The sequence below is a fragment of the Stegostoma tigrinum genome, chromosome 31 (genome assembly GCF_030684315.1).
Source record: "Stegostoma tigrinum isolate sSteTig4 chromosome 31, sSteTig4.hap1, whole genome shotgun sequence".
Lineage (NCBI taxonomy): Eukaryota > Metazoa > Chordata > Chondrichthyes > Orectolobiformes > Stegostomatidae > Stegostoma > Stegostoma tigrinum.
Genome location: NC_081384.1, coordinates 11,531,012 through 11,544,838, shown reverse-complemented (window position 1 = coordinate 11,544,838; position 13,827 = coordinate 11,531,012). Strand labels below are relative to the sequence as shown.

At 41.0% G+C, this 13,827-nt stretch overlaps 1 protein-coding gene across 5 annotated transcripts in view; it reads left to right on the top strand.

The window, feature by feature from the left end:
* Window positions 1-13,827, top strand: part of raraa (retinoic acid receptor, alpha a) — a 530,677-nt gene that overhangs the window by 138,051 nt on the left and 378,799 nt on the right. The window contains exon 1 of one of the 5 annotated variants that reach the window (XM_048560467.2): window positions 12,211-12,404. The exons of the other annotated variants lie outside the window; for them this stretch is intronic. The gene's annotated coding sequence lies outside the window, so the exon portion shown is untranslated. Of the gene's footprint in view, window positions 1-12,210; window positions 12,405-13,827 lie in introns of those variants that run through there. 5 annotated transcript variants of the gene reach the window in all.

Genomic DNA, 13,827 nt, shown 5'->3' with positions numbered 1-13,827 from the left:
AAAACTACGGGGTTGCCCATTGACAGCCTTGGAATTCTCTTCCTCAAAAGGAAATGGATACAGAATCTTCAAATATCTTTGTGGCAGAGATTGATGGATTTTTGTTTACCATCGGAAAGAAAGATTATTGGGGATATGCGGGAATGTAGAGTTGAAGTTAAAATCAGGTCAGTCATGATCTTATTGAATGGCAGAGCAGGCTACTCTTGTTCCTTATTTGAATGACTTTCAGGGGGAAATATGAGCCCAAAGACTAGTCAAGACTGGTATTTAAACTCTGGTCTTTCATTTCATACATATTTTTGATCCCTTTTTTTTGGCTTTTAATTTCTGCTTTTATCACAGATTTACACTCTCTCTGCACACCTGCACCAACAATTTGATCCTCGTTTACTGTTGCATGCCTTAGATTTCCTTTGCGTTCAATGAAAGAATGGCCCAACTAAAGGTTTTTTTCACATAATGGTTGTCTGTCCACGAGAGACATGGTGTCAGCAATCAAAGTAATTTTTCATTTCAGTGTTGAACTGTTTCTCTTTTCTCTGAATTGAGCGCATGACAGGCTGCCATAAGCCACTAACCATAAGGTAGTGATTATTAAATTAGTTCAAAACAAAGTCAAAATTTTGATATGTATCCTCTGACTGGATGTCCACAAATCTCTCTTTGGTGCAGCCACTGGGCTTAAATGTTTTGGTAGAATTTCTTTCGTTGGCAATAATTAAGAGATATTTCACTCATTAACAATAGCCTTATTAATCCTCTTTTTGGGGTCCTATGGTTAAGTTGTTTATATATTCTTTGCAATGATTGCAAGGATTCTTGAACCGCTCCAGTACCTTTTGTTTTCCTTGTGAGCCTCAGTGTGATGTGCTGATGCACTATTCATCTGAGGAAGGCCTCATTTCAGAATCCTGTGGTTGTTTTCATGCAACTTTCACATGCTGACATGACAGCAGAGATGTTGAACTGCCACATTGGCCCTTTTCACATTCTGAATCAAAGAAACTGAAGTTGACTAGTATCAGTTTCTTTGAGCATGAGAATTTTCTAGCTTGAATCTGTCAGTGGTGGACCCCTGTCACAGAATACCCTGCATATCAGTGATAATGGGAACTGTAGATGCTGGAGAATCTGAGATAACAAAGTGTGGAGCTGGATGAACACAGCAGGCCATGCAGCATCTTAGGAGCGCAAAAGCTGACGTTTCGGGCCTAGACCCTTCATCAGAAATGGGGGATGGGGAGAGGATTCTGAAATAAATAGGGTGGCGGGAGGTGGACTGAAGATGGATAGCCCTCCCTACCTCCCCACCCATACTCTCCTCTCCACTTTTCTTCTCCTTTATCCATCTTCTGTCCGCACCCCCCCCCCCCACCCTATTTATTTCAGAATCTTCTCCCCATCCCCCTTTTCTGTTGAAGGGTCTAGGCCTGAAACGCCAGTTTTTGTGCTTCTAAGATGCTGCTTGGCCTGCTGTGTTCATCCAGCCCCACGCTTTGTTACCCTTCATGTCAGTGATCATTTGATCGGTAATACACCAATAGACCCACAACAGGCATGCAACCTTCTTTATTATGCCGTGGAAGCTTAATCATTAGTATAATTGTCAGTATCGGTTGAAACCAGTTCCACATTGTGAGTAGCTCCAGGGACAGGGACTTAATTCCTTTGGTTTATGATTATCACTGCAGAGAAAAAAAAATGACAGGCATATTATAGGTTTTACTCAGTACTGCTATAAATCAAGATGTGGGTAATGTTGTGATATCAATTTTTAATAGACCCTTTGCATTTGTCATTTTTCAGTTTGGCTTCCATTGTTCTCAGAAAACACAGTCATTTTAATGCAGTCTCATGCAAAACTTCAAGCTTAATTAACCTGCATCAAGGTGCAATGTTGGCTTTTAAAGCACATTTGATTACTTAATGCTGTAACTGAAAAAAATCAATTTGTCTCTGCACTTATACTAGGTTACTGTGTTGAAGTGTTTTAGGGTGACCAGTTGAGTTGTCTATGGGACAAGGATTAAGAGGGAAAGCCTTCCTTAGACGTTATGCGAGGTAGTAGAAGTTTATTATGCTGTATAAGTACAGAGGAAAAACTTTTAAACCAAGTCGACTATCTCATAAGGTATTTTATCGTCATCGTGTTATGCTGTATTTTGAAAGCGGTGCCCAGAATCGGGGATTCTGGCTAACAATATTGATGATGTACTCCAAAATATCCTGTACAAACAGGTTTATAAAGTTCTCCGACCCTCAATGCCAAAACTGCTTTCTTTACGATTTGGGGTGGATTTTTGCATCAGGAATGTAACAGCTGAGGATATAAATCTGCACGTGCACACACATTCAAGCATTCTATTTGCAATGTCGTTAATCTGGTTGGGATGTTAGGTGAAAAACCTTAAAGGTTGATGGTAACTGCTTCTCCTTTGTTAGGTACTCAGATTGGGAAGCTGTTTCTGATCCATTCATTGATGTGAAGTGTTTCCTCCTTTTTTTTTGTTGGTTTGGGTTTTTGTTCTTTTTCTCACCCTAATCCGACCACATCATAGGACTGCTGTCTCACTAGAGAGAGACGACTAGTGGTGGTTTAAACAGAGGGCTAGCTCAAGCAAGTGGAGAGTTTTAGAAAGAGTGTCCTTCATGGAATCCTCCACTGGTGTGGGAATTGTACCCTTTAAGTTGTAAATTTCATTCTGCATTGCAAGCCAGCTATCCAGCCACTGACTCCATTTTAATTTGGATAAACACTCCTGAAAACATTACAAATCTATAAGTATCTGTCGGGATATGTCTGTGAGATTCTTACCAAACATGGGAGAGGGGGAGTGGCAGAATCGTGAGTTATTCTGTGAATTTTCCTTGATCAAACTCCTGTGGAAACTGCCATATTCAGGACCAAATTGGAGAAAAAGGGCAGAAGCAACAAAAGTTGATAACTCAATGTTGTAATTCTTCCTCAGGGATCATATTAGGACTCTTGCTTTTCTTCAGCTCGATTTGAGTTAGAGGGTGCAGTTTCAGAATTTGAGAATGGCATTTTGTATTTTGGAAATAATATGAATTAGACTTGGAAAATAAGACAGGTTGCTGGAATGGGTGATAATGTGGCAACAAATTCTTATGTGGAAAAGTAGGAAGTGATAGACTTTTGTGGTGGGACAATGAGGCAATATAGAAAATCTATACTAAAAGGGGTCCAGGAATTTAGGAATGTGAGATACATATTCGTACGTCATTTGAAGTGTTTAGTCAAGCATATAGGCTTATTTACAGCAACATAGAGTGCAAAAAAAATGAAGTTATGTTGACACTTAGTTAAATAATGGTTCTACCACAGCTGGAGTAATATATCCAGTTCTGGGCTCCATACTTTAGATTGGATGTGAAAGAATTAGAGGTAGTTGTAAACAATATACATGAATAGTTTCAAGGGTGATAAATGTCAGTTATGTGAGTAGATAGATTCTAGAGATGTTTACCTTGTAGAAGAGCAGATTGAACAAAATCATCAGAGATTTGGAAAGAGCATGTTGGAAGTAACTTCCCATTAGACAGGACTGGAAGCAGAGATTCCTGACTTACAGGAATCACAAAAGAACCGAATATGACATGAGGAAAAAACATTTTTTATGCAGTGAGGGGTTAAGAGCTGGAAAGCATTGGTCTAGATATGACAGGGGCTATTTCAGTTGTGGCTTTCAGAGGGAAATTGGCTGAGTTGCGGAAAGCTGATGCAGATACATCATGCTGAATGGCCACTTTCTGTTCTGCAACTATTGTATAATTCCATGATTCAAAATGACAGGATAGATGATCGTGCATGAATATGATAACCCCCACTGTGTGTGAACCAGCAACCACAAAGACTTGATGTGTTGGGAGATGTATTTGTTCACTCTGTTATTTTGCAAAAGCTTTCAGAAATTTGTATTTAGTATAGAAATGGTATAGAACATCTCTAATTTGTTAATGGCCATGAATCATCTTGGCTATGTACCTTGAATTATATAGTGGCCACAATATGACCATGTTCCTGTATTTATTTCATACTTCGATGCTTTACAGTGTTATAAGTATACAGTTCTTGAAGGAAAGAGTTTTTCTATAATGTAGGTTTAAGGACATTAAAAGGCATCCATTCGTTACAAGGATGAGAGGGATTGATCTTCTGACTTATCGATGACATAGCCATGATAGAAGTGAAGTAAACGGGATGAACAAAACTCCATTCTGGTCTCTCACTCTATTACTAGGAAGTATATTTTCATACCAAATTACATTTAGCTGTCTGGATGAGCATTAAAAAACTTATTTTTTAAATTGATTTATTCTTGGGTGTGGGTATCATTTCATAGCCATCCCTAGTTGCCCTGACCAAGTCAAATTTGGCCATGTTTTTCAACTCTTGCCAAAAAAAAATTATTTTAAGTCTGAGATCGATAAAATTTTATAAACTAATTGACCTACTCCTGTTCCTATGGTACAACTAAATGGGCAATTAATAGCCAACATATTGTTGATTCAGACCTAAGCAAAGCCAGATAAAGATGACATATTTGCTCCCAAAAGGATGCTGAATCTTTTTGGTTTCTTTGACCAAATTTCACTGCAACTAGTTTTGTTCCTTTTTTTAAAAAACTGCATTCAATTCCCAGACTGCTATGTTAGGGTTTGCACTGTTGTTTATCTGGGTTATGATTCTAGTCTCCAGGTTACTTGTTCAGTAACTGATCCAATAATTCTGCAGATTTCAGTGCTGGTAAGCACCCCAAATTAGGTACATGCTATTATAAGAGATGGGGAAGTCATGATTGAAGAAATGGGGATAGATAGCTGTATGTTTGTGTACAAGCGTATTTCCAGGTGTTAGCAATCGTATGAAATCCTGGAAACAAGAAAGGTAAAACTTATTTTCTAGCACAGTTAACAGCCTAAGCTTTGGAGCTTTCTGTGGAGAAGGGCAAATACATGTGGTGAAGTTTCAGATGAAATGGAAAGAGAAAAGAAGGAAAGGTGATAAACTTGCTGGTATTGTAACAGCAACTGTAAGGGTAAATAGGTCTTTGCTGAGAGGAAGTATTTTTTAATTTTGGGATTTTGAACAGTTTTTCTATATTTCCCTAGGAAAAGTTGAAACATTTGTTTGACAGCATTCATTTATAAGTTTTCAGCTTTCCAACTAAAGTTTTGCAGGACAAATCAGTTCCTGTGACATTCAAGAATAGTAATTCAAGTTGAGTTACTGATAAACACATCCTTTTCAAATATAGCATTGAAAATGCTAGCTTGATACTGAACTGACCACAGTCTGTAAAGCCAAAATTATGTTGGCAGTGTTGTTAGAGGCGGCAAGATAGCTCCTTAAGATGAAGATTTTGGCGAGTGCCGCAATTTCTGTCTGCTTGAGTTGACAAACATTTTTTATTCATTTGTGGGATGTAGGCATTGCTGGCTGGCCAGTATTTATTCCATTCCCAGTTGCCCTTGAGAAGGTAGTGATGAGCTACCTTCTTGAACTGCTGCAGTCCATTTGTTGTGGGTTGCCCACAATGCCATTATGGAGGGAATTCCAGGATGTGACAGGTGACAGTGAAGAAACAGTGTTGTGTTTCTAAGTCAGAGTGGTGAGTGCCTTGAAGTGAAGCATGAAGGTGTTAATGTTCCCATGTATCTGCCATCCTGGTCTATCTGGAAGCAAGCGACCATGGGTTTGGAAGGTGCTGTCTGAGGTTCCTGGGTGAATTTCTGCACTGCATCTTGTAGACAGTACTCATTCTTGCTTCTGAGTGTCGGTGCTGATGGAGGGAGTGGATGCTTGTCGATGTAAAGCCAATCCTGGAGCTGCTTTGTCCTGAATGGTGCAAACCTTCTGGCCTATATCTCTATTATCCTCCCAGGCACTGTCCAGTGACGACTACTGAAGAAGACATGAGTGGATTTTGAGTGAGTGTGGGATTGGATAGATAAACAAGTCTGTTACCATTGCAAACAAATGAACACTTAAACAACTGAAAGTACTGCTTTGTCACTACTTTATTAGAGACAGAGTCATGGAATCATACAGCCCAGAAACAGACCCTTCAGTCCAACCAGTCCATACCAAACTCAATTCCAAACTAAACTAGTTCCACCTGCCTGCTCCTGGCCCATGTCATTACAAACCTTTCCTATCCACGTACTTATGTAAATGTCTCTTAAAACATTGTAATTATACCCGCATGCATCACTTCCTCAGGAAGTTTATTCCACACGCACACCAGAGATGATCATTCACTTAAAATTAGCAGGCCAAAGCTTACATAAAAATGGCCAAAAATGAAATGTTTTTATTCTGTTGAACATTCCTTTACTTTCTCAAACAGTAACTTCCTGGCAAGGCAAACATTTTAGAAACAGAAAATACAATTTTTGATTGTTCCTACACAATTGGAAATAACATAAAGATTATGTTGAAGACAGAAAAAGTGACAGTATTGGTTATATTATCAAATAAGCTAGAAGAACATGCACACTTACTGGGACTGGGCTAAATTAAGTTGGCACTTTGCATTGAATATAAAATGGTTTCAGAGAAGGAGCACTCTGACGTGAAAAGTAGCAGTGTTGCCTTGGTGTTGGTTTTAAGAGTTGAAACTTCAGCAAAGCGAAGCAGGGTTTCCCCTTCCCCTTCCCCTTCCCCTTCCCCTTCCAGAGGCTGCCTTGACTGTTTTGGTTATACACTATTAGCAGTATGACTTCAAGCCTGACATAAAGATGTCCAAATAATTTGTTGGCACTTATGGGAAATTTCAAGACAGAACAAGTGTTCCTTCTGCTCTGTCCTGTTGGTTGCGGGGGGGCAAGTGTTTTTTCCGCTTCCACACTGGTTTTGGGGAAGACATATAATATACTTGAATATGGCTGAATATAGAATAATTCAGAAGAGACATGCAGAGCCAAATTTAAAGAACACAAAATCATATGTGCACAGTGGGAACTGTAACTATATCCTTTACTTTAAACTTTACAGCTTAACCATAGTAAGGGGCAAAATAAAAGATCTAGGCAGGAAGTCCCAATGAGCAAAGGAATGAGATAATGATCTGAATACAGTGGGTAACAGAATGAAACACAGCAGGGCACATCACAAGTGTAAATTCAGAGAATGTGGCACCAGGGAGATCATAAGATAAATCTAAAGAAGGATGATCAAATGTAGCTTTGTAAATGATACTAGAATTGATATTAGAACCTTTCAATTTGGGAGTAAAGGTCCTGGGTTTGTAAGGATGTTGAGGATAAATGAACAAATGAACAGAAATGAGGCACGGACTCTAGATTGTAAAAAAAAATTAAAGCTCTTATTGTTAAATTTAGTGGTCTTTATTTCATGTTTTCTATTTTTTTTAGATTTTTGTATCGACTGACTTAAAAGCCATAATGTTTTGCTAACGCAAAAAGTAGTTGCGTGGCCCCAAACTATTTGCATGTTGTAAGATTACTCCACCAATCATCAGACAAATGGTCCTAAGCGTCTTTCCATTATTAGCAGCCATTATATGCTGAAGCCATCAGAATGGATGCGTTATTTAACACACCATTTGCCCACAATGCGTTGAAATTTTCTTGAGCAAAGAGCATGCATGTTGCCATCAAGTTTTGTGTTGATTCACTCAGCACCTCTGAGTTTGTTTGTTTTGATTTTTGCTCATAGTACAAGAAAATGTCTAGATCTGAAAATGGCAGTTGTTGGTTAAATTTGCTGCAGTTGATGATTATGCGTTTGATGAACCCATTTACCCTGAAAATTTGCAGCCTTTCCTGCCATAAATTGAGTATTTGTATTTGTAATTCTTGCACTGAAATTTAGACCTGTTCTGGTGAGGGTGGAACTTCTCTCCTCTTTCCCTATCCCTATCCTTGCAAGGCCTTTGGAATCGGACAGAGTTTCTGCTTTCTCAGCCATTGGTGTAACTGATGAAGGGTCAATGGCGTTGTATTTGATTAGATCATGCAACCTACTGAAGAATGAAAGTGTCACTCACTTGGAGGGTCCAGATGAGGTGACCTGGGGCAGCAAATAAAAGTGCCCAATTATCATATATTTTTAAAATTACCTTATTATGTTCTTTGTGATGGGGTAGGGACAGGATTGGACTTATGAGAAGGATATGGCATAGTTATTATTAAACCAAAAAAAATTTTTAGGGGATGTGGTCAGCTGGCTAGACCAACATTTACTGCCTATCCGTCATTGCCCATGAGACGGTGGTGATGAAAAGCTGCCTTAAAACACAGCAGTTAATGTGTTGGAGGCACGTCTACAGTGCTGTTAAGAATGGAGTTCCAGGATTTTGACTCAGCAACAGTGAAAGAAAAAAACCGTAGTATGGTTCCAAATCAGGGTGGCATGTGGCTTGGAGAGGAACTTGCAGTAGATGGTGTTCTCATTTTTTTGTTGCCTTTGGCCTTTTAGGTAATAAAGGTCATGAGTTTAAGGTGGGTGCTTGTGGTTGCTACGTTGAACATGTTGCATTCTCTTGACCTTGAGAACTTTGGTTGTGGTCCATGGTGTGGCTGCATTAAGGCACTTACATGCTCTTCTTGTTGCAGATTTTCAGGACTGCTTGAAGCAAGTGTTCTCAGTGACACACTGTAGGTGGGCAAGAGAACATTTGGTGTACTTTATGGGCAGACATAAAGAAGTGACAATGTAAAATTGAAGAAGTGGCTCCAAAAAAGCGCATTATTACGAAAAGTCCAGAGACCTAACCATGTCATTACTTTGTGTTTCTGGAAGCAATCTGAGATAAATGGGCTATTGCTGGGATTAAGAGAGCAGACAAAGCAACACTATGAATGCATTAAACATTCATTCGCTAATATAATCAGCAGTAGTTTCTAGACTGTAGTGCATCATTCTGTTTCCTTTTCTGATTACTGCACTGCAGTGATTGAACATGTTGAGCCCTGTGATGTAGTATCTTCCAGATCACTTTGAACTTCATATTTTGAGCTTTCAATATCATTTGCTCTGTTAATCCATTCTGGAAAATTATGAGAACAAATATCCATACATTGTTTAGACAACAACTCTTTTGTACTTTCCATTACCCCACCCAAAAATAAGCTATTATTCACAAACCTTTTTCTGATTGTTTTTGATGTTGGCAGAAGCAGGCAGACTTGACAATGTTAAATCATTTCCATAATGGACATGCAGCAAGTGCCCACCCTCCCTCAGCTGCTTGCCGTCATGCAGTAAGCTTATTATGCAGAGTATTCATTGGTAGTGTAGACCAACTAAAACATGGTGCTGTCATTGTGCAATATGATATCCATAATGTTCAGCACCATTCACAACTCCTCAGATACTGCAGCAGTCAGTGTTCAAATGCAACAAGATCTGGACAATATCCAAGCTTGGGTTGACAAGTGGCAAGTGACATTCATGTCACACAAATGTCAGGCTATGACCATCACCGATAGGAGACAACCTAACCACCATCTCTTGACATTCAGTGGTGTTACTATCACTGAATCCCCCACTATCAACATCCTGGGGGCTATCATTGACCAGAAACCCCACTGGACTCACCTCATAAACACAGTGGCTGTCAGAGCAGGCCAGAAGCTAGGAATACTGCGGCGTGTAACTCGCCTCCTGACCGTTCAAAGCCTGTCCCACGTCTACAAGCCACAAGTCAGGAGTGTGATAGAATACTCCCGACTTGCCTGAATGAGTGCAGCTCTAACAACACTCAAGAAGCTTGACACCATCCAGGACAAAGCATCCCGCTTGATTGGCACCACATCTATAAGCATCCACTCCCACCAGCACTGACAATCAGTAGCGGAGTGTGTACTATCGACAAGATGCGCTGGAGAAATTCACCCAAGATCCTCAGATAATACCTTCCAAACCCATGATCCCTTCCAGATGGAAGGACAAGGGCAGCAGATATACAGGAACAAAACCACCTTCAAGTTCCCCTCCAAGCCACTCACCATCCTGATTTGGAAATATATCACAGTTCCTTCACTGTCAATGGGTCAAAATGCTGGAACACCCTCCCAAATGGCATTGTGGGTCAACCCATAGCAGGTAGACTGCAGCGGTTGAAGAAGGCAACTCACACCACCTTCTCAAGGGCAACTTGGGATGGGCAAGAAATGCTGACCAGCAATACCCACATCCCAAAAATGAATAGAAAACAAAATTATGTTGCAGGGTTCAAGTTGCTAGCTAAACTGAAGTTAACATGAGAGACTTGTACAGTAGCTTCAGCAATATGCAGTGTGACATAGACTGATTCCAGATTTTGTACAAAAATAGGAGAACAGAAGCTGATAACCTGAAATAGAGTGGAAAGTCTGCTAATTATAAAATCAGACCAGTGCATGATAAATGTATCAGAGACAATGGGAACTGCAGATGCTGGAGAACCCAAGATGACAAAGTGTGGAGCTGGATGAGCACAGCAGGCCAAGCAGCATCTTAGGAGCACAAAAGCTGACGTTTCGGGCCTAGACTCTTTATCAGAAAAGGGAGAGGGGGAAGAGGGTCTGCTCCACACATCCCTCCATCCCCACCACACCCGGCACTTTCCCCTGCAACCGCAGGAAGTGCTACACTTGCCCCCATACCACCTCCCTCACCCCCATCCCAGGCCCCAAGAAGACTTTCCACATCAAGCAGATGTTCACCTGCACATCTGCCAGTGTGATATACTGCATCCGCTGTTCCTGTTGTGGCCTCCTCTACATCGGGGAAACCAAGTGGAGGCTTGGGGACCGCTTTGCAGAACCCCTATGCTCTGTTCGCAATAAACAACGGTCACGCACCATTTCAGCTCCCCCTCCCATTCCTTAGATGACATGTCCATCATGGGCCTCCTGCAGTGCCACAATGATGCCACCCGAAGGTTGCAGGAACAGCAACTCCTGTTCCGCTTGGGAACCCTGCAGCCCAATGGTATCAATGTGGATTTCACCAGGGGCCAGTGTAGGTACGAAAGAGGGACTGTACTACATAACCTACAAAGAGGCAGGCATGGCTTGGGATTACACAAGCTTCAAAATCTCCCCTCCCCCCACTGCATCCTAAAACCAGCCCAGCTCGTCCCCGCCTGCCTAACCTGTTATTCCTCTCACCTATCTCCTCCTCCCACTCACGCCGCACCCCCATTTCCTACCTACTAACGTCATCCCGCCCCCTTGACCTGTTCGTCCTCCCTGAACTGATCTATCTCCTCCCTACCTCCCCACCTATACTCTCCTCTACTGGCTCCAGCCCGCCCCTTTAGCTTGTCTGTCTCCACTCCACCTATCTTCTCCTCTACCAATCTTTGATGCGCCTCCCCCTCTCTCTCTATTTATTTCCAAACCCTCTCCTCCTCCTCCTTTTCTGATGAAAGGTCTAGGCCTGAAACGTCAGCCTTTATGCTCCTAAGATGCTGCTTGGCCTGCTGTGTTCATCCAGCTCCACACTTCGTTAGTTCATGATAAATAACTGCTTGCTCAGAACACGCTTAGAGGTGAGAGGTAAGGATGTGAGAGCCGTTAAACAATTCTGCCGCTCATGTACAGTCAACCCCACCTCCCCACTACCATCAACTCTGCCTCCCACAAAAACTCAGGCTCATGAACATCCCCTGCTCCTCCCACCCCAGATCCTTTAAAGAGGCTGAGCTGGAATATTTTCCTTAAAAGATGATGCAAGTGCTTCAGCTGCACCTCAAGGTTTGACCTGTCATGTTGCTCCCCTCTTCCAGCATAAAATGTTTTGCATTGTTCACAATAATCTTATTATTGTCACTTGGTCACAACCAGTGCAGAATTCACACAAATGTCAAGGAACAACAGATTTGTGGCAATGAACAAACTAAACTCTCAAAAGCAAACACAGTAACTTTCATTTCTATCTGCAACCTTGTTCAAAGCTCTCTCTCTCTCCCTCTCTCTCTCTCTCTCTCTCTCTCTCTCTCTCTCTCTCTCTCTCTCTCTCTCTCTCTGTCTGTCTCACACTCTGTGCTGTAAATGTCAAATTTGTTTCGGCAGAGTGATTGTGACTCAAGCTGACATTGGTGATTTACGGCTGAATGCACGCTAGAACCACTGGCACACAGACAAAACTCTGCGCTGCTGCTGGCACCCATGCGCACTGCATGCCTGGGTCTCATGACTTCTGCTGTCCTTAGGAAGCAGAGGTGGAGCATAACACAGGATGTGTAGATTAATGGCAGATTCTGAAGAGTTGGTGAAGCAGATTTCCTTCCTTGGCCTGTGTTGGTCTAAACTATGTAGTAGCTGAAGTTTTCTTTGTTTTTTTTAAAAACAATGAGTGATTTAAGTGTGAAGATTTCTGCTTTGGTCACATTTCTTTATTCAGCAAGTCTCTGAGGCCTGTGAAGGTATGTACTGTATGGGTAGTATTTTTTGGTGGGACTGGAAAATGTGGGTAGAGCTGCATTTACTCAGCTTGTACAAGTGAGGCCTCACTATCATAGAATTCTCTTATTAAGTTTTACATTGTTTGCCCTTGCTGCAGTTGACGGGTGGAAATTAGTTTTGTAAAGACACATGCTAAGTACTAATTACGTAGAGTTACAGGACAAGGAATCACGTTTTATTGTATTTCCTGGTGTGCTTTTAATTTTTCTGAAGTGTAAATAAGTTAACAACCAAAGTCAAGCAACTTCCTTAAGAAATACATATCTGTCAAAAATTTCAGGAAATACTATAAATAGTTGTGTTTACTTTCGGTGATGAATTTCTTTAGTGCTACTCAAACAGATGCAGAATTGATGATTATGTTTTATTTCTATGCCTATGTACATGGTTTTTAAGGATCAAATGTGTAGTTTCTTTTCCACACAAAAAGGGCTCTGCTATGATGGCAAGTTGGAGAAACCGTATATTTCAGTCAGTGGTTCTCAATGCATTACATGTTACTCTGAATTCACCAAACCCACACTCACAGCAGAACAGCAGCTTGGAACAGAGCGCAGTTTGGAAATAGAGTGATGTGATACTATAATGCCAATTCCACAACCTGTGAGAATTCCTATTGGATTTGTGAATTCATCCTGTAATGAAATGAATTGATACCAAGATTTTGCAACAGTACATCTACATCCAGGAATGGATGCACTGTGGAATAGATCTGTAAAAATGGATGCACTGTCTGTTTATCAGTCAGTCTCCTGCTTTAAATTAAAGAAACGTTAGTGCAAGATGAAATAAATAAAGTTATGATCTGGACCCCTTAATGGCTCAGCAAGTTTATTCATTGAAAACAACAATCGATGATCTGTGCTGAGTTAGCTGTTACCCACTCGAGCAGCAGTCAAATTGCCATAGTCCAGAGAACCACAAGGCCACACTTTTTTTCGGGAGAAACGACTGGTGATGTTTTAATCTGAGGGTCACCACACACTTCCGGTGAGAGACAAAGTTGAGAAGGTGGGAAGGGAGTTGAACTTGTGCTGTTAGTGTTACTCTGAAACCCAACCCAGCCATCCAGCTAATTAAACTATATTTGCCAATAAAGTTACAATGAATATTTACAAAGGTTATCCATAAACTGGGAAGTGACTTGGGATATCCTAACAATGTGAAATGCGCCATCACTAGGAGCAGTTATTACCCTGTCTGATAACAATTCCATTCCTATTGCAGTTTGCCTGATGCTGAAACTCTCACTTTTGACATGACTATTTCAGTGTTCTGCTGATCCTCCCAAGTTTTACCCTACTCCTGGAAATGTGAGATCTTCCAGAGCTTTTTCACCTGATCTACAATATTAAAATTTCCATCCTTGTTTTCAAATCCATC